We start from the raw sequence: 27068 nt of genomic DNA, 5'->3' as shown, positions 1-27068 counted from the left end.
TGTAATTAACATTATATGTTTTCTTCCTATATATTTAATATATTAGAATTTTAATTTTTTAAATATTGTTTATTTTTATGATTATTTTTAAATATGTATATATATATATATCGTCATGTGATCAAGGCTTCGTTAAGCCGAAACGCGTCATGGCAGTTTGGTGTTGGGCTTTTGAATAAATAAATAGCGCCAATTTCTGGGTCTCGCCTCGTCTATTTTGGCTATCTTGCTGAACTTGGGACGTCAACATACCATATATATATATATATATATAGATATATATATATATATATATATAGATATATATATATATATATATATATCTATATATATATATATTTTTTTTTTTTTACTGTTTGATTGTGAATAGTAATTTTTGTCTCTCCGCTACCCAGCACTTTCCCTACTGTTGCACTCACTGGGATGGGAATAATGGATTTTACCCCTCCGCTGCCAAACACTTTCCGTACTGCTGCACTCATTGAAGTTGGAATAGTCATTTTTACCCCTCCACTATCCAACACTTTCCCTACTGCTGCACTCATTGGAGTGGGAATAATAATTTCAACCTCTTTGCTATCCAACACTTTCGCTACTATTGCACTCACAGGAGTGGGAATAAAATATTTTACCCCACCGCTATCCACAGTTTAATGTTTTAATTTGTTAAATATTTTTGTTTTTTCATATTTTAAATTAATACATTTTTTTAATTGTTTTAAACTTTTAACATAAATAATGTATGTTAAATGTATTTTATTTTGTTACAATCCTATTTAATATATATTATTTTATTTTATATAAAAGTCAATATTTTATACATCTAGATTTTTTACATCGATATTTTTAGTCAATATTTTTGACTTACCTGTTTAAGCATAGAAGTCAATATTTTTGTTGGCTATATTTTTTTCTATATATTTGTAACATCAATATTTTTTACATCTATCAGGGGGTCGATTCCGATTTGGGAAAAAACGCTCCGAATAGCCGTTCGGAGCGTTTTTCCCGTACGAATCGTACCCTGCAACGTCCCCCGTACGTACGACGAAGTACGATTCGTACCAGGAGCCGTACTCCGTACGAGTCGTACAAGACACCGTACGACTCTAATCTCCGTACGATTCTCCCTCGGAACCAGCTGTACGCGACATCTGTATGGTTCGTGGCTCTTTTTTACGACCCAGCAAGTACGATACGTGTCAGGTACGCACCGTACGACCCTTTTTCTACGGGAGCTGAAAACAGCCGTAAAAGCAGAGTTCGCGCCGAAACAGGTACGGAACGGCCCCCGGGTATGGTGCGTACCCCCCATGATCACAGGGGTACGCACCGTACCCCTGCGATCATGGGGTGTACGAGCCGTACCCCCATTGTACGATCGGTGTACGAGCCGTACCCCATGTACGATCGTTGTACGAACCGTACCCCATTGTATGATCGGTGTACGAGCCGTACCCCCATTGTACGATCGGTGTACGAGCCGTACCCCATGTACGATCGGTGTACGAGCCGTACCCCATGTACGATGGGTGTACGGCTCGTACACCGATCGTACATGGGGTATGGCTCGTACATGGGGTACGGCTCGTACACCCCATGATCGCAGGGGTACGGTGCGTACCCCTGCGATCATGGGGTGTACGGACCGTACGGTGTGTATGTGTTTGTGTGCTTTTCCGTACGACTCGCCCTTACCCGACGTGGACTGTACGAATCGCGTCCTCATACCCCGGTCCGGATCGTACTCGTCGGGTCGTACGGTATGTGTACGAGTCGTACAGTTCACGGTTTCAGCCTTGCAATACGTACGGATCGCGACGATTCGGACGGATTCACGGAATACGGATCGTACTTCGTGACTCGGACGGACGGGTACGATTCGTACGGAAAGGGCTCCGGATACAAATCGTACGGACGTTTTTTTCCCCGAATCGGAATCGACCCCATTGTGTCAGTGAACCATCTCAAGGTTGCCCATGTCAATGTGACATGGATCTTCTTCACTTGGCTGGTTATATTTTACTGGTTCCTCCTGAGATAAACTTGCCAAAGTGTCACAGGAGTCAGAAGAAGCAAGTGAGTGGTTCTTATCATTCGTAATAGACTGCATCCTCCTTAGTGACATGTGCACTCCCAAAAGGATTAGCATATCCCATTACTTAATATTAATGACCAGCATTTTCTGACGTTACCATCCAACCATTTCTAGATGTGCATAAGCAAATACTGAACACTTCAGCCAAATCAATACGACAAATGCACAGGAACTTTAAAAACTGCTGAATTCATGCAAAAAGAAAACTACTACCACTTGGCTCCAAACATGGGGCAATGCACTCAACTAGCACCAGCTCCAGCCATCCGTGTCCAGGAAAATGTAAAAAGATTAAGCTGATCCAGAAACAAATCACTTACCAGGGACAAAGAAGGCAATAACATTTTGTGTCCCAAACCTTCAACTTCAAACTGCTTTCGAGAAACTAACGGACTCCGCAATAAAGGGAACAAACATCCAGCCACTAGGTCCTAGGCAAAAAGCTAGACTGTGTTATGATCCATTTTGCAAGCATTCGCAAAAGGCATCACATTACCACTTGTAGAAGACATAAACCGTGATACCCCAAGATTAGGCACTAGGCAAGTCCCAGTCTTGCTATATGCGAATGACGCGGAGCTTATTGCGCGAACATCTAGGGCGTTGCAAGTGTTAATAAATGGGTTTGTCTCCTTCATGAATACCTTGGATTTATCACCCAATTTTAATAAATCATTCGTTATGGAAATAGGGTGTCGAGGGACTAGCACAAAATCCTACATGGCAGGCACTGCTAGCCTAGCTAGAGTTCCGACTTTTACATAGCTGGGTGTTTTATTTGATTATAAACTGAATTGGAATAACCTGATGGAGGAAAAGGCAAAGGTCATGAAGAAAGCCCTGGGAGCCATTGCAAATTACGCTAATAGGTTAGGCACATGGTCTCCGGGTGTGATTTTAAAATTATATCAGTCAATTTGTATTTCCAAGGCTTTGTAGGGGAGTGCGATTTGGGGCTATAAGGCAGTTGATATGCTCCAAATCATCCGAAATAAATGTTTCCGATGGATTTTAAAAGTGCCACAGGGAACACCTGCATATGCAGTACATGAGGAGCTGGGGGTCAAATATATTACAGATCTAGCTGCAGTCAAGCCCCTGCTCTGCTGGATGAATGTATGGTCCAAAGAAGAGGCTTCTTTTAATCAAGCAGTAATTTTGGATTGTCTTTCCCTGGACCACGCTCTGAAAATCCCTTGGCTTAAATACATTCATTCAGTGCCCTGGAAAGACCTGATATTTTTATGAATCATGAGTCAGTAAAGAAGGTGGACAAAAAGTTAATTGAAGACCTATTTTTAAAAACAAGTAGCGCAGTGCGTGAAGGAAAGGAGCTTAATAAGCCTATGATAAGAGCCATGCTCTAGTTAAATCAGTGCCAGGCATGGAACTCTACCTTTCCATTTTAACCGGACCCCATGAGCGTTTTTTAATCACTTGTTTTAGACTGAATATGTTTCACCACTTAGTTGCCTCTCCTCTTGGTTTTATTGTACGAACTGAGTCCCCTGTGGCTGCGACAATAGGTCTCCGCAGGATATTTTACATTTTGTCTGTTTATGTAAATATTTTATGCATCTCAGGCTACAATTTTTTAAACCTTATTTAAAAGAAATGGGATTCAGACAGGCACGTGTTGCTCTCTTGCATTTGCAACTTGTGCAAAACGCTCGTACACTGTGTGTTGTTTCGCATTTACTAAGAACAAGGATAAGATCAAGGAAATCCAGATTTGACGGAGCACAGGAGGTATATTATGGAAATTGGCTTGGTAGATAACATAATCAAAATGTTTTTGAAGTATTATATGATTGATTTCACATGAAGGTTGATATGAATAATTTTATATCACAGGAAATGTTATGCAATGATTAAGCGTAGATTCGAAACACTCTCGAGAAACTGTAAGAATAGGATGGTTTAGATTTGCTTCAGAAAGATAGCGAGAGGTGTATTTTTATTGTGTGTTGAACTATGTTTTAATGTATTTGTTACTGTTTTGAATGCATGATCTCTCTTATGGCGGTATTACTGCTGAATAAAGATTGTTTATTATTATTATTATTACATAAACCACAGCATCAAGAGCACTGCTAAAAGATATCATTATGACACCCACAATTCCAACACAGAAGAGAGTCCCTGGGCTACTCATCATTGAGAAAATCACATCCAGAATCAAATTTTAGAAACAAAATCTCGCCACACCGTAATGCTAGATTATGCTTAACTCTGTACCAGTTGGGGCTGCTATGTTATGTCTGTCTTACCAGGAACTGAATATGCAGGATTACATTGTAATGAAATTAAATGGCGTTGAACCAATGTGCCTGCACTTTATTTAAAAAAGGCCCTGGTTAACCTACAATTCATGTAAACAACACCCAGCAGCATCCTTTCTAAGCGATTCCCCAAGAAGAGAGGGCTTTCTGCATGCTACCAAGGCAACAAAAGCCCATAACAAACACGAACCTGCCTTCCCAAGAGCCAAAGATATTGTGGGGGAACAGGATATCCAAATTTGGGACCTGGGTCATTTAACAAGCTCTCCCAAACCACAGGAAGAAATGCGAGTGACACCACCTTCAAGTGGAATGCGCCACCATTGACTACTTAACAGCAGCAGGTGGCCCCAACACCTGGTGACATAAGGGTGTCGGCTTGCTACAAGAACCATATGAATCCTGCATGTCAGCTCGGCTTTGGCCTGGTGCGTTGGAGTCAGACATACCACTTAACCTAGTGGGCTGAGTTCAGGTGTGGCTGTGTGCTCTTTTCATGTCAGAGACACCACTGATCAGTTAGGTCCATGTGCTGGTTGAAGTGAGTCACCCCACTGCACCCGCAAAACAGCTACCTTCCACTCCCTAGCCTATGAGAAGGGGACTCTTACCATGTACAGTCTTCATCTTACCACAAAAAACCTTACATACACAAGACGGGCCTGGAAGTTGCCTCTTATCCTTTTCAAGTGCCTCGTTTCTGGTCGTTCTACATTCCTGGTTAGTGGTTACAGAAACAAGCTTAAAAGAGCGCATGTCCGAGTCACAGCTCTAAGTGACAGGCTGCGCTGCTCACAGAGGAGACAGAACTCCACACTGTTTGCACTGCGAGGCAGTAATATGCAACAGGTTAATGTTTCACTGCAGCGCCGCGGCCAGACCCACGCGAAGAATCTAGTGTGCCCCTCTCGCCTCAAGACAAAAAAAAACACGTCTTTAACACAAACAGGAGCCAATGTGTTTCGAACACAGCGGCCGTAATTACCGTTCGTGTGACTCGGGAGGTCCGAGGTTTTCTGTCTCCTGCCGGCCTCCTTCCCCGCATTGTGTCTCCGCGCGCCCGGTGCAAAGGTCACGCTCTCATTTGAATGCCCTGCCCTGCCCTGCTGCAGCAGGTAGGAATGACTAACATGCCCGCCCGGCTCGAAGAGCACACGGTGTGCCCCTCCCTGCCTTCGCGCCCATGCTTACTTATTTACCTTATTTTTGTATTTGCGGTTTTCTATAGCGCAATCTTCGCCAGTGAGCAACAATAAGCTCCCCAAAATAACACGCTTCAATTAAAGAAGAGCACAGACAGGCAAATGCTGCAGTAGTTTGATGTGGAAAAGTGCTTGAATAGAAAATATAGGGTTTAATTCTCATTTATGTTTGGAAAAAGTTATAATGTACACGACAACTGAATGGTCCAGCCCCTGTGAGGAAAGTACCCCACAATTTCCACTTTTGGAGTGCAAAACAAGGGGAGCCATTTTAAGTAGGATTAAAGGGAAAGCATGCAGGTTGGGGAGGCGAAGCTTGGCGGTGAGGGGCCTCTACAAACCGCTACTGGGGGGCAGGATGAAGAGCGGGCAGCAGCCAAGCCCGGGAAAACGCTGGGCAATGATTGGTTATCTTGATTTAAAGCGACCAATTAGCAGAGGGCCCCCCTGGGTGCGTATCAGGATTTAAGGGCATGCCCCCCCCCCAAAAAAACATGTGCATAGGCGCCTCCACAACGGTGGCGGCCTGTGCTTTGGAGGCGGGTCGCATCAAACAAATAGGCTGGTGTTCGTTGGATGCCTTTCGGGGTACATATGACCTAGCCTAATATAAGTCTTTCTTCACCACAGGTGGCCCTCGGCAGGAACACAGGGTATGGATCCTGGGACATTCGAATGTTGTCAAGACACAGCGGTGAGTGACATCGCAGAGAACTAAATAAGGAATGTGGCTGCGCGACACAAAGGTCTCGTTGGATGGGCAAACCTGGGATGCAATAGAAGCACCTGCTGCCTACCGTACAGAAGGCAATAGGTCGCAGGGAGAAGCTGGACGCAGGAGTGGTGCACCTGGTGGCTTGATTTGGCCAACCTGGAACGTAGGGATTTGATGGGGGCCATGATATCCGTACTGACGTTTGTAGCTAGGCTCATTAGACCAGCAGAGCTGATATGGCCAGAAATTATACTACAAGTCCTTTGGAAGGGGGCTCAAGACAAGGCAGTTGTAGAACGGTCTAGGAAGAAGATGAACAGCACCATGTCCAGATTGTGCAAGGCTACTGGGTGGGGTTTTGTGAGGCATGGCCTTATTAACCTTAAAACACCAGGGTACCACAAACCTTATGAGGAACACTTGTTGGAAGTAGGCATACAGCTGTTCCTCCTCAACACTAGGGGGGGGGGGGGCTAGAGTTACAAGGATTCAAATAAAGAGTGTCAGGAAGGAGCCTGTGAAGGAGCTGCCTGAGGCCGGAAAACCACAAGCAACGTGGAGGGCCGGCTCCAGATAGAGCGCAATAGCCAAAGGTGGAGCCACTGAAGCCTATGCCCTAGGGGTGCCTTATGGCAGGGGCATGGGGTGCAGGCTATGGGTCAGCAGAGGGCGGACACAGCACTTGGAGCCCGGTCAGGCATGACGGCCGCCCACAACACTTGGCAGCAAGGTGTAGCCTAGAAGCAGCAAGGGAGGTGCTGAGAAGGGGAGACCTGCTGAGAAGGGGCATTCGCTCAGGGCGTTGTCACCAGGTGTTGTGCTGTTTAGGTTTAAGGACTGGACTTGAACTTCAGGCAAGGAGGCGATAATGACTTGACTTGATTTAAATAGATTATGTGTTCTTTATGGCAATATATAAATAAAAGCTGTAGCCTTTTTTCACCATCACAGAACTGTGTCATTTGTAAGCACGAAGGACGGTGGGGTGCATGTTTTGGCCGGGGAGCTGAAGGGAACCGAACTTGCCCGCCTGGGAGGGGTTCGAAAAAGTAGGCCTTGGGTGAAAAAATGTAGAACAATTTTAATTATCTGTGTCGAGCGCAAATGATGCCAAACACTACTAAATTATAAACATTTTAACACAGTCACACAAAAACCGTTGAAATAGGTCTTGCTCGGATTGCCAAAAAATCCTTAAAATGAAATTGGCTTTGAGTGACAGAGTTAGAGATAACAGAAGGCAGAGAGGGAGAGAGGTCTGGATAGAGAAATAGAATAGACAGTGGTTAAATAGAGAGAAAGTTCAGTGTCACGAGGTTCCTTAAAAGGTTGGGGCCCTGATCATATGCCCACTTTGCCCATGCCCTCAAACGTCTCTGCATTCAACAAATGTGTATGGCAGGCTGTGCCATTACACTGTCCATCTAATCTTCTATACACTGGCACATGAAGAAGCAACCTGCTCAACTCCCGTTTACCTCATACATTAAAACAATAGAAACAAATTATGAAGCACAGTTTTTAAAAGTTTCAAATACGTTCCTGCAGGTTTAATCTTACATCCGGAGTGCATTTAGGATCACTTTTATAGAATTCAGATACTTGTAGGAGCATGCCTGCAAATCTAAGCCAGCTGTAGATTTCCGGTATAGCAAATTGCAAAACTAACTTATGTGGTATTTACATCTTGTAGAAAATTACATGTGTAAATGTACGTTTGCAAACGCAACTTTCCTCTATATGCAATTTAAAAATAGGAGTGTTTCATCAACATTCCCATCTCTGAAAGACAATTACGCCTGCCTTTAAACAGAGTATATTTGTAGAAGTTTCTACTGTGGAAAACGTCCTGCATCTTGATTCTGAATGCCCCAAAACTCACGAATCTGTGGGTGTTTTCTGCAAACTGCAGTCACTCCATGGATATGTGTAGTTCACGAACAGAAAATTCCACCAATCCCTGATATTGTGGCTCACTCTGGGCATTTTACATTTGGAAATTGCGTTTTTTTGTACACTCATGATGAATGTAGTTGATCAAAAAACTTTGTGAACCGAACCGAGCTCAGTATATAACAAATTTCTCAAACCTCTAACGAGCTATTCTTGGCAAACAGGGCAAGCCGAAGGGCGAGTTAGTGGGGGCATTATTTTCAAGGCCTTGTGGGGCCAACGATCGGCACTCTTTAAATTTTGAAGCAAGCCTGCACTGTATATTTATTCACCCACAAGGGCTAAAACCACTAAGTGGCACCAAAATACTGGAGCTGCGAACAAGTGCTTTGTGACACATTTCTGGCAGCCTGACGTTTTGAACTGGGTACTGCAAAAACTTCTGAGATGCCTACTCTCAAGAGCCACCACAAAGAAGTCTACTTCTGCACCGATCGCTGGAAAAAGGTCCCAAATACTAGAGCAATAATGCTCAAGGTAATGCAGATAAAAGCACATCGCAAGGCACCGGATACCTTTCCAGGGAGTTTTCCATCTCGTGAGTCTATCTTCCTAGCTCTTTAACCTTCAATTGTCTTAAAATCATTATAGTTGATTTCTTCCCATGTACAAGGTATTCTTGTTTTCTTCATTGTCATTGTATTTAGAGGGGACATAGAAGCCTGATAGTGAATAGGAGCACCAGAGAATAGTCAAGGTGCTACAGAAACCTTTTCAGTCCACCTTGTTGAATGCTTCATGTTTCAATCTGCTATTTGACACCCTCCAGGGAGGTCTGCAACACTTTGCAATTGAGAAAGCTCAGAAGATTTCCAGTTCTTTATGTGATGCACAAGAAGCCATGGGTATGGGAGTAACAGGCACTCTCAAAACAGATACAGAGTTTAATCAGACCACTTGTTAGCCCCCTCTTACCTCTTTATACTCCCTCCAAATTTGTGGGTTTAAAACTATAAGCCCCTCACTTAGAACCGTAATTGGGATGTTTTAGTAGCGTGAAGGTGATGTAACAGTGACGGCCCAACAATTATAACAGAATTGCACCGTGAGAAACATAAGAGGGTCTACAGGAATGTGAACACTAATAACATCCTCACACATACTTTTACGTCTGGCTCAAGTAGCATAGCTGGAGTGACATCGCTCCATCTATAGGCTTTGACAATGACAGCGGTTACGCGTATTGACAACAGCAGATAAAACAGCTAGATACACCCACATTCAAAACGCCTCAACTGGCCTGTCGTGCCCGATGTGACAATTGTTGGTGGCTTTACTCAAGCACCTTGAGAGGTCCAATCTCAATTAAAAAACCACAATCATTTGCACCCTTGTTGGAACTGTCAGGAGAAAGGATAGGGTCTAAAGCACAAGGGAAGCTAAATCGGCCTCTCGCTCACCAAGACAGGAGAGTGCATGTCAGTGAGCAGTGTTGGGAAGATCTCCCCGATATGGAGGACTCCAGTTTTGAGCACTTTCTAGAAATCACCTTCTTAAAACAATGAGGTCCGATTCACAAACATAAGTATTTGTGCATGTAACTTTAGTTTAAACACAGACAAACATCCTTTTTGAGAATGTAAACTTTTTCAAATCAGTAACGGTGTTTTGCCGTCATAAAATGTGATTTACTGTCACAAATAACTTTGTGCGAGTAAATCTGCTCCCTGGGGCGGTGAGTAGGTGTCTTTAGTGGCTGTTTTTTTACGTCACACGCAGTTTTTTCGTCACATTTCAACTTTGGATAAGATAATTGACACACACCCTGAGATGTCTCCTGTCTGTGCGTTACTTCTTGACATGTTAAAGTGAATTTTCCTCTTGGAATATAGCCACAGTGACCCTTGTAATTCCTAGCGTTGACTCACTGGTTCAGTAAAACAATGGCACAGATCCCTGATTCCTCAGTCTAAACAAACACAAGCTCTACGTCAGCTCCAGACAACTTTTCTCCGTTTTTTCTGGGAGAATGTTAGCACCCTAAGAAGCTACATCCTTGGGTGACCTTTTCTTAATTACATAAAAGAGCATTGTTTCACTATCTGCTATAACTATTATTACATAGCATACCTTAACATGTAATATAAATTATTTGTAGCACATGATCAACATTAGAACAAAAAAACAAATAAATTCTATGCAAGTCCAAATATTTACTACATATTCTCTGTTTAAAGTCTAGTATCCTTCTGCATCCTTTGATAAGTGACAATCATTAGAACGAACTGTGCTTATGTCTACAATGCAAGTTAGTTCTGGGAGTTTCAATGTTGTGCAATGCTTCTTTTGGCACGGATCACGCCCCATTGCAAAGTGCTGCGAAACAATAAGACTGCTGATAAAATCACAGTAAGCCTGAAAAGAAAGGGAATGAAAGGCCCAACAACAGAAGACTTGGCAATCACACAGTACCATTGTATGTCACTCCATATTGGAACTCTTCCCCTGGTCACCCGGTGAAGAACACGTATCAAAATGGGAAGCACACTGTGAGCTGGAAACCCCTGTACAGCTCATGTGTGCAGGCTTTCAACAACTGAACACAGTTATTGGATTTCCATTCTCCCCAGCATAGGGGAGGCGGACTCCTAGGTTTTTGGTTTTTTTTTATCTTGGGGGGCGGTTAGAGTTGGTGCTCAAGGAGCTCACCCAATTCAATTACTCTCTATTTAGGTCTCACCTATCTTACAGCTTTTAGCTGCCTGTAGGCAAAAGCCTCTTGTGGACTAGACCAAAAGCTTTTTGTGGACTTGGAGCCCTCTCACTGCTTACAATTGGTTGGTTTTATTGTCACTCTAATTTGCTTGCTTCCTATTGAAGTGCTTGCTCCCCTTTTCTTGCGTTTGTCCCTTTCATGGATCATACCCTCTTTACCATCCTTTTGGTTGACTGACTTGTGCCCTTCCACCGCTCACATTTAGGTGAGTACTTTTTTCACTAAGCTCTCCGCGACAGTGAATGTCTCTTCAGGATCACGCCCTCATGTGCATCTTTCTCCCTGTCAAATCCCTACAGCCCCCTCCTAGAGCACGCCCTGTTGCTAACTCCAAACCCCCACTTGCACTCTCTATCATGTACTGCTTTTTATACCACAAACGCTTCATGTCGATTTCTCTTTCCTCCATCCTGTCTTGCTTCTTCCTCCTTGGCTTTTTGGGTTTCGCCTGCCGAAGGCTGCTGCGCAGCCTTTCAGCGCAGGTGAAATCCTATGTCCCCAATAAGCACTTCGGGAACGTCCCCCGGCTCTCATTGGCTAGCTCCATAAATGGAGGCTAGCCATTGAGTGCCGGATCTGTCCGTCAAGGCCGGACCAGATTCGGGGGCGTTCCCGACATTTTTTCCCAGGGCGGAGTTACGTTTTTTCCTGTTCCCTCCCCTTTCCCGCCGTCCATGTCCTCTCCCGCCCCCCTCCCGTCGTCCGTGTCCTCTCCCGCCGTCCGTGTGCTCTCCCGCCCCCCTCCCGTCGTCCGTGTCCCCTCCCGTCGTCCGTGTTCTCTCCCGCCCCCCTCCCGTCGTCCGTGTTCTCTCCCGCCCCCCTCCCGTTCGTGCAACTCGAGTCAGCTGTGCCCATCAGCGAAAACAGGCAAGAGAGAGACTCTGAAGTCGGCAGTCAGGTAAGTTTTCTTTTTTTTTTTTTACTTTTCTTTTTAATGCCCCCGGCGTGATTACCAGCTAGATCCCCTACCATTTGAGGTTCAGCTCGGTGAGGCTCTTCTTACTTGGATCTTCCCGAGATCCTCCGCTAGGCCCCGCTGCCCTTTGAGGTGTTCTTTAGCAAGGCTTCTCTGCCTTTTTGTGGATTCGGCGTGCAGCCATGGCTCGGGATCGCTTTGTTCCCATTATATGAATCACACATTAATATGCGTCTCTTTCTGGTAAATATACTGACACAGACTTGTTTTTAGTCTCTGCAACGACAGAAGCGCCGTCCCACGGTCGGCCTAATTTTAGCACTTAAAGCTGTGCGTTTTTGTGTTTTCTGAATATTTCCTCCCCTGAATGAGTTCTACAGACGTAGTTGCTGTGGTGCCCTGGTCTTTCGGAGCCCAGGTACTTTCTACTGTTCCTGACTGCCTCTTCGTACATTAAGCTTTGTTGTTGCACGTTGTGTCGGAGCTGCTGGCGCCATCTATCTGACCCCCTCTGCTCAGCACTTTATGGTCTGCTGATGCGCTGCCCCTGCCATGGTGCGCAACTGTCCCTCACACCCTCCTTCCACGGGTCTGTAACCCTACTTTGGGGCGGGAATCTTTAATGAGGTGCGTGCAGGTCTACGGTGCCCGACTCGTGCTGGCAGCCTGCCCCACATGTCCATGCCCAGGGCTTTAAGCGGGCCGGGTATCACCGGTGCTGCGCACCGGAAGTTTTTTAAAGGAGGCCTCGAAACGGGCCTCTATCGGGCTCTGTTTTGTGCCCTGGCACAGGCGTCCGTTTTTCCCCAGACTTCAGTGACAGCAGGCACATCCATGTGCGCGTGCTCACAACTCACTTCTGGAGAAGGTACGTCATGCCAGGTTAGCGTTCTAGGGGAAGGGAAACCCTTTTAAAGAGAGTCATTTTCTCTCTGTATTTCCCTTCTCTTTTTGAAAGTGTGGAGCAGCAACATTGTCGTGGTGTCACCAGGGCTGTAAGTGGAAGCTTTTTCAATATTATAAACCAGCCATAGTTGCTGCTTATTTATCTTATTCAGCTAACAACCATCGCGAAAACGAAATGCTCCTGAGTTGTTGTAGGTAGGATTTTACGTGTTGTATCATATTTGGATGCAATGACAAGCAGCAAACTACAAGTCGGGCGGCACACTATGTATGCTAAGCACACATTTTTAGCTTGCGTGTTTTATGACACGCCCTTAATTACATTGACGACGCCCCTTTGAACCCCCCACGTTTTTTCATCCTACTTAAAGCACCGTCCTTGCCTGATTGGCTGGATGCCTGTGTCAGACGTAGTGTGATGTTGCTCTGTACTGCCCTTCCATATCAACGGACCCGTGACGTACTGCACTTTGGTTAACTGGGCTCCTTTCATTGTGCTTGCCCGACACACACCCTTGGAGACAGCGAGCGGTTGCAGCCTGTGCCAGGTACAAGGCACTTTGGCCTTGCGTTGCAATTTTTGTTAAGCCTATTACATGCCATCCGATCAGAAAGCCTTATTTATGTTCGCTACTGCTACAGTGGAGCCCCCGTGTTACTATGTGACAGACAAACTATTATGTGCACTGGTCCTGCAAATTTATTTGTGTGGTATTTAGTGGAAATTCTAGGCTGCAGCGTGCTCACCAACGGCAATTGTTAGCAGGGAAATGCACAACCAGACGTCCTTAAACAGCCACTCGCGCTCATTTGCCTATCAGAAGGGCACTCTCAACCAGTTGCCCAGAATCAGCCACGTCAACCTCCCACAACACCAGCCACGCACAACCATGCCAGCTGCTTAAAGTTGCTCACACCCAGACGTCCCCAGTCGCCACGCAGAATCATCTTTCCTAACTAGGCCCACAGACCTGCAGAATCGGTATGTATGCTCCCCACAATCCCCCAGGTCCCCTGTGTGCAGAAAAATGCTTTCTGTGTACATTTCAAGAAAGCGATTGGCCGTGCCTGCAGGTGCTACCTCACCCTGCCGTGCCTCGCAAGTGGGATATTTTACTTTACTCTCTTTTTCCTTCCTGATGACCTGTGCTTCTCGGCTGACCCGGGGGTCATTGGTGTGCGTTACTGCGACACGTGCCTGACCTCACTTAGCAAGTTTGACATCTGACCTGCTGGCTCACAGGGCATTTCAGTGCCTAATTAATTAAGTGCTGCTTGGTTTGTGGTTGGGAGTCATCCTCTGGACGGTGGTAGGCAACTGCCCTGGGCAGATTCTACAGCTGCGGTCTGTTTTATTACACTGGCAGTGTTTGGCCTGAGGTTTTTACAAGACCATCACCGACCTAGGGCTGTATATTATCGGAGTCTCAGCCTCTTAACAGTATACGTTTTTACTTATTGTTAAAGGATGTTTTTCAATACTTTTCTAGCGCATAAAATCTGCCTCCCGTTATTTATTCATGCAAAAGATCTTCATGTAGAACCCCAGGCGGTAAGTAAAAACACAGACAGATGAAACCTTGTGTCGGCGCTGCAGATATTCAAATCTCCAGCCTCTAGTTGACATGAAAACTCCAGGCTCTGCCTGTTAACGGAAATCCATTGGAAGCACTCAGCCAGCTGAGCTATCTAACGAAATAAAGACACTCTGCCAGTCAACACCTGGGTGACGGACACCCCTTACTTGAGGGTTGGGGCTAAGTTTCATTAAGTACATTCACCCTTTTAAGGTAAACCTACAGATTGTTCTATCGATATATCTTCTGGCCGTGTTTCATAGGGCATGTGCTGGAACAATATGCACCCCTTCTCTCCCATCAATATTACTGCCCATCTTCGCCATTCAGCTTTAAACTCCACCTTTAAGCTTCAGTTTCGGACAGTGAATCTGACTTTACGAGCAAAGTCTCTCATGTGACTAACTTTACCCATTCCTACTGTCCTTTTACTGGTGGACTTGGTGTGTAATTCACAGGTACTGTTTCTCCATCCTTTCACCTTTTGATTTGCGCTCTTCATACTCTGCCTACCTTCCGGAGACGATCCTGACACATTTCTGTGGAGCCTCCAAGTTGTCCCATGTCTTGGGTGACACCTTCAGCCAGTTCGTGCTTTTCTACCAGCAGCATGTCTAGTGGAACTTGCAGGTTTGCTTTTTCCATAATACGATTGTGCTTCAAAGTCTCCGCATGAAAAGTGCTTTTGTACAGAGAAACCAGGGCTTGGTTACCACTACACACGGTATGTACATGGAGACACTTGGCTGTTATGTGACTGACTACTTCCCCAGTCCTACCTTCCTTTTAGAGGCCGACATGAGAGAAGCAAAATGGAAAACACAAGTTATGTTGTTGGCACAGAAGTCATGCATTTATTTCCCAACAAATGCATGGATATTGCAGAAGTGACAACTGTCTACATTGCCCTAACAGGATGATTTGATTCGTTATCTGTACACAGAAAAAGCATAAGCCGACACTATAGAGCCAAACACTGTGACTTTCTGCAAGGTTGCTGGATTTCCTATGTTCTTGCCTGCAAGCTGTATACCTTCCAATTTTCTCCGGTGGAACCCTTCTGATATGCAGTGTTGCATCACTTCCTCAAAAAGGGCCACCCTATATTACGCCACCTGGAAAACCACTTAATAAGATAAACCGTTCTTCATTTGAAGATTTTTAGCTCCTCTTTCTTCCTACCCTGACATTAGTGGCCATACATTCATGACTCCCATGCACTTTGTTACAGCTGCTGTGCCTTACTGACTGCCTCGGCCCCCACTTTGGTTTACAAGCTCTCAAGAACTTCACTGCCTTACTAGACTAAGCGCTTGATCCTGCTGGTCATGGAATATCTTCTCGGCCCCTTTTGCTTGTGATAGTCTGATTCCTGTTCAAACATGCTAACCTAGCCACAAAACCCCATGCCAATACGTAAACCTGCAATGTTACTGGGAAGAGTCCCATTCCGTTATTTCCCTATCATCTTTTACCCCGTGCCTGCATGTATCACTCTGCACAAATTGTTGGCTAAAGGCACGCCTTTGGAAAAGTTAGAGCTATTGCCATTGTAAATGACAATGCCATTTATTTATCTGTTTTCAAAACCAACACATAAATACAAATTTTGTCATTTACAATGCCAATAGCTCAAAGTTTTCCAAAGGCGAAACCGTTGCATTGTAAATGCTTGTTTATACTGTTTTTAAAATTATTCTGCCCCTAGTGCATTGCTTTCCCCGCTGGTTACTCCTCTCTCCATTACCTCCCCCACTACTCGCTACTTCGTTGCTTCTCCTTGCCTTCACAGTTATTAAAAATATATATAGATTTTGGGAGGGTCTAGCAGCTACCATGTGCTGCCGGGCCACTCCACTTTTAAAGAAGCACCTTTACACAGGTAAAATATTTTTTTCATTTAAGGAGCCTAGTGGCATTTGTACTCCTAGAAACATTAAAGTATGTCAACAGTAGGTCCTCACTCAATATGAAGTCAAGGCCACCACCTCCACAAGGTGAATTAAGGCAGTAGCCTTAGGGTACCACAATTAATGTTATGCCAAATAACAAAGAAAGGCCTAAAAAAAGGCACATTTCAAAGAGAACAGAGAGCACCCCAGCAGCAAAATAATATTTTGACTGCAGTTTTGAACATCCATGCACAATTTGTGATTATGTCAACCAAGTTATCTGTCAGTTCTGGTTAGGCAAATCATAATATCACTCGCACAAAGAGGTAGAGCAATGAGCATAGACCCATGAAGGGGAGGGGCATGCATTCTGCACGACCAACTGCACCCAAACAATACATTTGCATTAAGAAAAGAATGTGCTTGTAGTGTCACCCCGTGTTACAATTCATTTTATTTTATCACCTGGGCTGGGACACGTACTCAGACAAAAGCTAGTGTGTAATTTGTAAGATAAACACTGTGAGGTAGCTTATTTTTGTATTTAGTATTTGTCTAATTTGCCTTAAAACATCCTGCATTGTGCTATAATGTGCCCCACCTTACTTTCAAGGCTGCAGCTCCAAATATCGTGCCTGCCTCCCCAAGGCTGCGGCTGAAGTGTAACCCCTCTATTACAGAAACCTGCTAAGGCAGACATGTTTAGTGTGGGTGTCAAGTGCATAAATCAAGGGTGTCCAACATAGGTCTAAAATGTTCGATCAATGTGTATTTATATAGTGGGAAACTAGCTGAAAGGCAGCAGAGTACTGTGTAGGATTGAATGAAGACATATAATCAGAGAACAAATCCAGACAGGAAGCTGGAGGATTCTGAGAGGGGAGGTGGACTATTTACTGCATTGGAATGCAGTGTTATTTAAAGGGGCGAGTCTTCAACCCTTTCCTAAACTGCAGAAGGGCATGTATGGTACTGATGGATACAATAACGTTCCAGATCTTGGATGCGTACATGAAGAAACCCGTTGACTTGTTTTCTTATTTGCACTTTTTTGCCTCCAGTCTGATGGGGTGTGGCTGCGGGTGCGCCAAGAACCACAGCTTGAGGCTGTGGACGTCCAGAGCAGAGGCTTTCATATACATTCTACATGCCGGATTGGTAGGAAAGCCACATGAAGTACCTTTGCGAACCTAAAAGAAGCTCAATTAGATAGTCACTGGTTATTCTGAAAATATGTCTTGGATCTGACCGTCATGGATCTACATACATTGCCACCCATTTGTTAGGGTATACAATTATTTCCTCCGGAGTTGCGAGAAACTTCCTGGGAAGGAGAACCTTGCTCCCCTGAGCTGTAGTCGGAGCTGACGGTAAGACTAAGATGGGAGACCGTTGTGATCTGCATCAGCGGGGTCTCCAAGATGCGGCGGTCTCTATGACAGGTCCCCAAAAGAACTGCTGCCATGTATTATGCTTTTAAAGTGACAAATAGGGCCTGTTAGCAGGGTCTCCAGGTGGTGGGCAGGGCTGATTATCACATCTCAAGATTTCGAAGGGACTTTTCTTGCCACCAAGATACTCAGCAAATGTGTATCCATTTACCATATTTTCTAGTATGTTTTTTTTACACTCTAGCCTTGGTTTGCAGCTACGGTACAGGAAAAAAACTCTTGAAATTGGTGTAACTCTGACAACTCATTCTCTGAGCTCTTAGTCGTTTTAAAAACATTTAAAAGCAATCCGTCGATCAGTCATTGACTTTGTAAAACGGTTTCTCCTCTTTCCCAGCAGCTAATTTAAGCAGCTCTTTTCTTTTGCGTCGTGACTTCTGATGGAAAAGGACTCTTCAGAATACACAGGCGCTGAGATGTAGTTCGTGAATGGCTTCATAGAATGCCAGAGCAGAGTGACTGATACTTGTCATATGTTTATAGCTGAAGAGAACTCAGACAGGATTGCCAGAATCCACGTCAACGGGACACACTGTTCCAGTCCTGGGCTTTCCTTTTACACATCATATTTTCCAGCTGTGTTAGTACAGTGGCTTCAGTTCAAGAAAACCAAACTGCATATCCCAGAACGCACTTAAAGGAAACACCAGGAAGGTGGAAGTGGGATCCTCTGAAAGGAAGTGTTCTAGGAACCCTACATGCCACAGTGTTCTGGCATAGAGGAAGAGTGGTGTTATAAGGTCCTCCCGCTCTGACATCACAGTGCTCGTTCATATAACCCTTCTTTTCTTTCTACTGAAAGAAGCTGGAGGGCTATTCAAATACAACACAAACTAAAAACTGATTTAACACGACAGAAAGTGGGCATGAGCGGGAAGAGGTCGTTTGACTCTTCGCAAACTGACCACACAGTTGCGCGTCCCTCCCTTTCATTAGATACTCTGTGTCAAAAATGCATGATCGCTTTTCATAACAGCAGTGTGTTTATGTGAGAGTGTGTACACAATGGCACTTAATACACACAGATAACACACTCCTAAGCTCTCACTTTTCTGCACACCCATGAACAGCCTCCCTGACCACTCACTGGATGCTATGGTCACTCCGCGCAGCGTCTACACAGTTTAAGTTACAAGCGCTACATTGTGGTGCTATATACCCTCAGCAATATAAATGGATGACCTCTCTGGAAATTCCCTAACAATCACCCTAACATACAAGCCGCACCAACCAACACCCTTCTCTTCCCTGTATGGACATGCCAGAGATCAATATTGTCATCTTTTTTGCCTCATATGGGTATTTTTCCAAGATGGAAACATTATCCAAACGGTTGACATATTCCAAGCAATTGTTACAATAAATACTGTTTTGCAATGCCTCGAGGAAGAACCCAGAGTGCCAGTCTCACGCATTTACCGAATGGCTTGACAGACTCTCTCCCATTATTGACAAAACACTCAGGGCACGATTAAACAAGCATTTACAATGCAACGGTCTCGCCTTTGCAAAAGTTAGAGCTTTTGGCATTGTAAATGACATTTTTATTTGTGTTGGTTTTTAAAACAGATAAATAAATGGCATTGTCATTTACAATGCCAATAGCTTAATCTCTGCAAATGGGAGACCTATTGCATTTGCACACACACAGAGCCACACACACACACAGAGCAACACACACACACATAGCCCCACACACACACACAAAGCCTCACACAGAGCCACACACACACAGAGCCACAGCCACACACAGCCACACACACACAGAGCCACAGCCACACACAGCCACACACGCAGCCACACACACAGCCACACACACAGCCACACACACAGCCACACACACAGCCACACACACAGCCACACACACAGCCACACACAGCCACACACGCATACACAGAGCCCCAGAGTATAATTCCAAGAGCCAATTTACTTGTGAAGAAGCATCCGAGGCACCGTTGAGGCGCTGACAGCTCATTTGCTACCGTGTGCTCGGGTGTCCATCACTGGGTGCTGAGGTAAACACCCTGCATCACGAGGCCGCCTCTTTCAAGCACCTTAGACCATGGAGCCCCAAAAACATTGATTTAGCAGGTAATGTGAGTTACTATGTTTCTTTTGCGTAAAGATTCTTACAGCTGCTCAGCAATCCAGGTCTCATTTTAATGCCAAACAGCTGATCCTATGTCATGGTCTATATGACATAGGGTTAACAATCGAATGTATAAACACATAATATTCAGTAGTATAATGGTACAGGGTGCTGGTTTCAAGGAAACCCTTCTTTTAAAAACCAACACTGGGACATGGTGAAATATAGTGATTGGCCCATGATCACATGGTTTGGTCAAGTGGTGAAACAGAGCTGAGACTACAAAGGAAGCCTAGAACGGACAGTGACATGGCACTTCCTCTGGTACTTTCTCCACAATCATACTTCTGAGAGGCAGGCCCCCTGCGCTCAGTAATTGTGAGGATACTGTAATAGTAGCCCCAGTGTTTTCCTTCTCTAGATCTGCGCACAATACAGCACTATGTATTACTCTTAACAAGAACGCAATAAACCGCTTCCGTGAAACTGTTCACAAAGAACATATATCGTGGAAGGAGAGAAAAAACATGCCAAGGAAGACGTAGCAAGAGAAGGACAATGAACAGGCGTAGAAGAATGGCCCAGCGAGATAGCTCAGTTGGGTAATATACCTACTACAGATTGTTGCGTATTCGAGAGGCCACAGGTCCTAATCCTAGATAGAAAGCTCAGTGCGTGACTGCACAAACTGCAGAGATGTGCAGTGTAGTGCATGTGTGTTGTAAGTAACCCAGTAGGTCACTGTTTCCAAACTCTGTGGCAAAGCTCAATGGGTTGTTTACCATTCTGTGTATCCAATAGGTAATATGAGCCAGCCACGGAGAGAACACTGAGTGAGCTAATATTACACCTCAGGCAGAGATGTGAACGTAGACATAGGTCAAGTGTTTCAATTCCAGAAGCTCTTTCCTTTCCTGCAACAGAATGACAGTGACTCTCTCGGCACAAAGTCATACAGTATTGTTTGCGCCCATGGTCACCAGGGCGCAGGTGCGTTATCTGGAGGCCAGCGAAGGGCCGCTTGCCTGATCCAACCACATAGCGTGTTGTCGGTCCACGGACACGCGCTATACTCGGGCCTCAGGGCGCTAGCGTCGAGGAGTAGAGCTCACTAGGGTGACAGTGGTCGTGCTTTCACTGTGCGGCAGCCAGGAAGCTCCTGTCTGGGGTTTTGGACAACTCGTTGACCCCGTGGTGACTTAATGCACAAGGGTGAGAGCAGATACGAAGTGTCCGCTAGAGAAATCCAAAGCCTGGCCAGATCTGACCCAACCCGGCACGGACAGCCTGCCATTGGCAGTGGCACTGAGAGTGTGAGAGCGAGACAGCTTGCTTCAGGCCATAGAGCAGGACGACGTGGGGCACGCGTGGTGCGTGTGATGGGCTGCCCGTGGTCATGAACGCAGCAGCGGAGCATGACAGTGTTACCTGGAGATTATGGTGACGAAGGGTGGGTGGCTCATAAAGAGCCTTCAGTTTGAGGCTGGAGTCGCCGGTACGGCATCAGCACGGCTCCTGGGTGCAGCCAGGGGTGGGTCTCAGTAGCACAGGCTTGAATACCTTTACTGTACACCCTAGACCCACAACAAAACAAAGGACCCCGAGGTGTAGCGCGATATGCCGCCCTGCTGCTTAAGGCACGGATGGATATGGGCTGGGCGGGGCCGCGACTCCTGGGGGCCTCGAGACTTTCATCGGACTGGACCCATAATTGCGGCGGCGCCCCCCCGTTTAGAGGGCAGTGTCACGCTCTGTCCCAGAATACAGGAGCACGGTCACGCGCAGATCACGGATCAAGGCGCATTAACCTTCTGTGCTATCTTGCTGCGGTTGGAACCTGGGATCTGTCGATTACACACACAGCTCTGCAGCAGGCGCATTGACTATCTCAGCTATCGTGGCGGAATTTAAGCCAAGAGCCTGTAAATCATCCACAAATGGCTGTAGGAGGCGCGTCAACTTTCCAGGCTAGTACACTGGGATTTAAACCCGTGACAAGCAAGCTGCACATGAATCTGTACAGGAGGCGCATTCACCCACCAAGCTATCGTCCACTGTGGCCAGTCCAGCTCTGTGCCACGCGCGGGAGGTGACTGGACTGCTGCAGGTGGGGGTGCTTGGTCAGTACGGTGTCGAACATTATCCTACCGTGCCCTGGCCAATGGAGTCCACGTCTAGCATCGCGTGCGCACAAATTAACATGTTCTAAAAGCACTGACCCCAGGGGCGATGGGTGCACAGGGCATGTTTCCAAGGGCATTTCATGAGCTTTTCTGTCGGACCGATATCGCAGGCTCAGCTACAACAAGCGCCTAGATGCCAATCTTTCACAGTGTGCTCTCTACCGAATTTGTCAACAGCCCCCTGCCCGACCAACCCCTCACCCCTATTAGATCAACCACACCCGACTCGCTCCTGTTCGGTCTGCTCCCTGGCTGACCTGATATCCCACGGGGAGGTGGGGGAGGTGTGTATGCGACAGGACGGTGGAGGGCTGGGACAATGGCGGACTTGGGAACACGAGAGTGGCTGGAGATTGACGATAGAGCCTGGGAGTGAATTGTCTGACCAGTCAAGTCCCATCGCTTGAGTCATTACCCAAATAATTGGAAACAAAAATCAGCTCCTGTAATTTCATTTCCCGATAGGGGGGGGGGGGGGTAAGTATACCCGGGACTAGTGGGAAATCGAGATATTTTGCATGAGATTGGCTGCGCCTGCAAAACCATTTGGAAGGCTCGGGACACGAGGTAGCAAAAGGTACATTACAGGAGGAATATACGAACTCGAAAGTTTCAAACCGGCATCCCGGAGCAGCTACGTCTGCTGGATCAAGACGGCACTGCGGAGCTTCGCAAGTAAGCTACTGCCCGGGCGCCATCTTCGGAGGAATGACAAAAACAAAACTTGGAAGAAAAAAAACGCCCACCGCTGCATGACGGAGAAAGGCGGCGGAGCTTAAAAAAAACACAGAAACGCCCACTAATCTGCTCCCACAATGATTGACACATCTCTCTCCCAATGGCTAGCCTGCATTTATGGAGCTAGCCAATGGAAGAGAGAGGCGGGTTAAAGCCACAGTACTGGAAAACAAAAAATTTCGCCTGCGCAGTGAACGCCAGGCGAAACCTAAAAAACAGTTGCAACCCCAAGTTCAAAGCAGCTGTGGTAAAGTGCCTCCTGTCTGCATAAACACCATATCCTAATTCGCAGACTCAGGTTCTCCAGTCAATCCACAGATGAAATTTAGGACTATAGAAAATCTGAAGGAATGGTGGATTTCCCAGTCTCTTCTTTAGGGTTAAGGGAAGAAATATGGCTATCCCTAGAGGAGCTGTGTGGGCAGGGAAGCAATCAGGGGTGGAGTAAAAAAAAAACCAAAGGAATGAGCCCAACTACACATAGGCCCGGATTCCGAGTTCATCAGAGTATTAGGTGCACCTGACAAATAAGATACCACGGATATGTTATTTATCGGGTGAGATAAACAGTACCTTACCGTACACTTTACCCCAGTTAAATTCCAACAGGTCTGATCTGTCGAAATTTAACGAAGGATGAGGTATTTAATGCAATAAAGTTACTGGGTGTGTTAAATACCACCCGACTCGGAAGTCCAACCCCTGGTACAAAGAGGTTTGCACAAGGATCTGAAAGCACCGACCCACTCATAATCAGGGCCATTGTGTTAAAATGCTGAAGTAGAGAGTAGGGATGTCAAAAAAAGAACAAATATTTTCAAGGAAGGTAAAAATAAAAAAATAGTTGCATGCACTATTGTAATATGTGCAGAATATACTACTGTGTAATGTTCAGTGTACAGATATAAGTAGGCGGGAGCAGTAAAAGAGATCTATGATTGAAATAGATTTCAGTGCATACACACTTTTTTTTTTAGGGTATTCTAAAAGCCAGAAACTTTACGGTAGTTGTGCAGTTCTACGTAGATTATGATTTAATGCTGTCTAGGGGTATGTCTCTGAAATGGAGGGCACAGTTGAACAAAATGTTGTGCCAGTAAAAAAGAGGAAGAGTGAAAACGAGCTAAATGCCGCACACACCAACATATCCTGCAAAACAAGCACAACGTGACAATCGTAGGCAGCTCCACCCACAAGTTATCAACAGTTCCTAAAACACAGCACACTGTGTTCATGGGAATTGTTCTGATTAATGGTAATCTTTCACTTTTAGCACAGAACCTCCACTAAGCTGCAATGTTCTCCCTAGGCAAAACTCAGAGCTCATCAGTCTTTTTAAGATTGAGCCTTCCCCTGCCAGGGAGTCAGTTTGTTTTATGGATTTTAAGGAGTATCTATGTAAGTATATATAATATGTATGTACATCGGCAGAGTGTAATATGATATGTATTACTTTATTGCCATTGTTCAGTGTGGGTAGAGGGCATGACAACAGGTGAAGTGTCGAGAGGGTGATGACCCACATCACCCTCAACAACGGTGATCGATAGCATATTATACTCTGCACATCTGCATATAATTAAAGTCATGATATTTTTTATAGTATTTAAGCTATATCACGTTGCAAGGATCTACATCTACGCAGTGAGATAAAATCACAATGACGAGGACTCTTGATTATTAGCAGTGCTTTTCCATATGTAAAGACAGACAGACAAACAGATAGGGCAGGAAGATCGGCATGCGTTTGCCACCAAAATTATGAAAAACTCAACAACCCCATTGCAATTCCTTGAATTTGTGCACACCTTGCAAAAACTGCTTACATTCTCCACATTTGATTGCATTGTAAAGAAACTTCAGAGTTACAAGATTTCTTGCTACAAAAACGTGCCGGTTCGGTTGCCTGCTGGCTACACCATTTGAGAAATATTCAGTAGGTCATGATTGAAGTTGTAGGAAGGACGCATAAGACGCCTGTCACTAGCATAGTATATGTGGGCATAAATTCAATCAAAAATATATATGTTAATAGAAAATTAAGATTAAAAGCCCTCTACAAATGTACATTGACTCAGAACCACAGATTAGGTTAATAACCCATATAAGTGCTATTAGGAGGAATCTCTTCCACATAAAACCAATTCCTAATACGTTTCCAGTGGGCTAAGCTTCTGAATTCTGGGGAAGGAGACACTTATGTGGTTTATGGCAAAGAGTGGTTGCCTGATGCTGTGTTAGCCCTTCATCCTGCTCATTTTCAGTGACACACAGGCAGCAACGAGCAGCTCACCCGATACAGCTCCTCTGCGTGAAGTTACAACTTTCACATCAATCCACACCAGTGGTGTAAGGCAAAATGATGGGGCCCTCCTGCAGAATATGGGTGACAGGCACCTGACACTCACATATTTTTATAGACCTGAGGAAGAATGGGTGGCACCCTGAAGAGAAGACCCCCTGAGTATGTGGGCCTGGGCTATGCCTCTTGCACACCAACAGGAGGACAGTCTAGGGGCAATGGCAGGTTATGAACTTTAAAAAGAGTGCAGCGTAAATAGCCGCACTAAACTGCACTGAGGGAGCAAGCCTACCAGGAGTATCTCTTAAGGAACAGGACGAAGCTCCAAAATAGCCACATTTCTGTGGAGCTCCGTCACATTCCCCATTTCTTGAGCTGCACAAGGACAGGTCTCCAACATACAACAATGAATCCAAACAAGATGCTTGTGAGCTACTGGTAGTTCTCCAGCTACCCACAATTAGGTCTCCTGTAGGTAGCCCAGCCTAATAAATGAGACACTTTAGCTTGGCTGAAAGAAATATAGGTATATCAAAATTGAAAAGTGTTTATTTGAGAAGAAAATGTGTGTATTTTCAAAACTCAGCTGAAGTTTGGGGAAGCTTATTACTAATATTAACTTGGAGCCAGGGACATTGCAGCTATGGCAGTTATGAATTACCCACGTAGAGGCATTCCAGAATGACAAAGATATTTTTACATTACTGCTGGGAACAGTGCCGGAGGTACAGATGTGATCACTACTGGAAAACTTGCATATGGTGATCACTAATATAATCTTTTCTGATGTGGTCAGTAATAAAACTCTACTAATAGTAGCTCGGGATGATGTTCATTGAACATCTGTAGCTCTTACGGCAGAAAAAGTTGGAGACCGTTTCAGCCCAACACTGTCTCCTTTTAGAAACACCGTAGGAAAAGCTGCAGGAGCTGAAGACCATGGAGCCGAAGCGCAGCATGAAACCTTCCTGATAGAGACCTGATGAGAGTTGAAAAATACTACTCGAAGTTAAGAAATCTACTTGAATGGAGGTTCTGCTTGAGGCCATGCAGCTCAGTCTGAAGAAAATCAGGCAAGAAGCTCAAGGGGCGTTAAGTATGGTGGAATATATAGAGACCAGAGTCACAGACTTGCAAGCATCTCAGAAAACATGTAAGGGATTTCAGGAGTCATGCAGCAAACTTAATTGTTTACCGTGAATGGATAGTGGAACATTTGGAAAACAATGCTAGAGTCACTAATCTCCATCTTCTTTGAAGTGCTAGCTGCTGGATATTTGAGGAACACCGTCCAGGGATTGATAAATGCTTTGATCTACTTACAGCTTCCTCAGCTACAATAGCTGTACAAACAAAACTGCAGCTGATCGACAATTCCACAGACGCTATTGTGGGATTCTAGGGTACTGTGCACGAGAGAGGTAACATTATGCACAGCTAATAAGAAAGTAGAGTGGACTGTAGGTTACCATACATTCCTCCTATTTCCAGAATTAGTAGGAAAACTCAACTGAGAAGGAATAAACTGCAAAACATTAACAGTGGTATTCTGGCACTGCAACAGCCTCCGGTAAACAGCGTTTACAACGCAACTTTTACCACGCACTACCTTTACCACGCAACTTTTACTACGACTTGCGCTGGGGGGGCGCTGTAGGATAGGGAATAGTTTAATTTACAATCCAAAACCTTCCCTACTATCCACGGGGACTGGAGTTGGAATAGTAAATTAAACTATTCACTATCCAGCGCCCCCCAATGCAAGTCGTTGTAACGACTTGCATTGTAAATGTTGCGTGGTAAAGGCATGCGTTGTAAAAGCATGCGTAGTAACGACATACATCCCAGCCTCCAAATGGTATCCAGGCAAGTTATGAGCCAGAAGAACACTTAAAGTAATCAGACGCTCTATGACTAATTTTATCATCATCATCCATGGTAAATACAATGGCACGGTGCACATGTTCACCCAGGCTCAAGCTGCACAGATCTTCACACTCCATGGCAACAGTGAAAATGAAAAGACTCTGAAAGGTAGGCAAAAGAGA

The 27068-nt window shown here is 45.2% G+C and overlaps 1 protein-coding gene across 5 annotated transcripts in view; it reads right to left on the bottom strand.

Annotated features, from left to right (window-relative positions):
* The window catches only part of ELF1 (E74 like ETS transcription factor 1), a 526009-nt gene that overhangs the window by 463769 nt on the left and 35172 nt on the right, over window positions 1–27068 (bottom strand). Inside the window, exon 1 of one of the 5 annotated variants that reach the window (XM_078657399.1) lies at window positions 5366–5451. The exons of 3 other annotated variants lie outside the window; for them this stretch is intronic. The gene's annotated coding sequence lies outside the window, so the exon portion shown is untranslated. Of the gene's footprint in view, window positions 1–5365; window positions 5452–27068 lie in introns of those variants that run through there. One more of the 5 variants, XM_078657395.1, reaches the window with a different exon arrangement.

Source organism: Lissotriton helveticus, chromosome 8 (assembly GCF_964261635.1).
Source record: "Lissotriton helveticus chromosome 8, aLisHel1.1, whole genome shotgun sequence".
NCBI lineage: Eukaryota > Metazoa > Chordata > Amphibia > Caudata > Salamandridae > Lissotriton > Lissotriton helveticus.
Note: the sequence above shows the minus strand (reverse complement) of the source record. Positions and strands in the feature narration are given on the sequence as shown.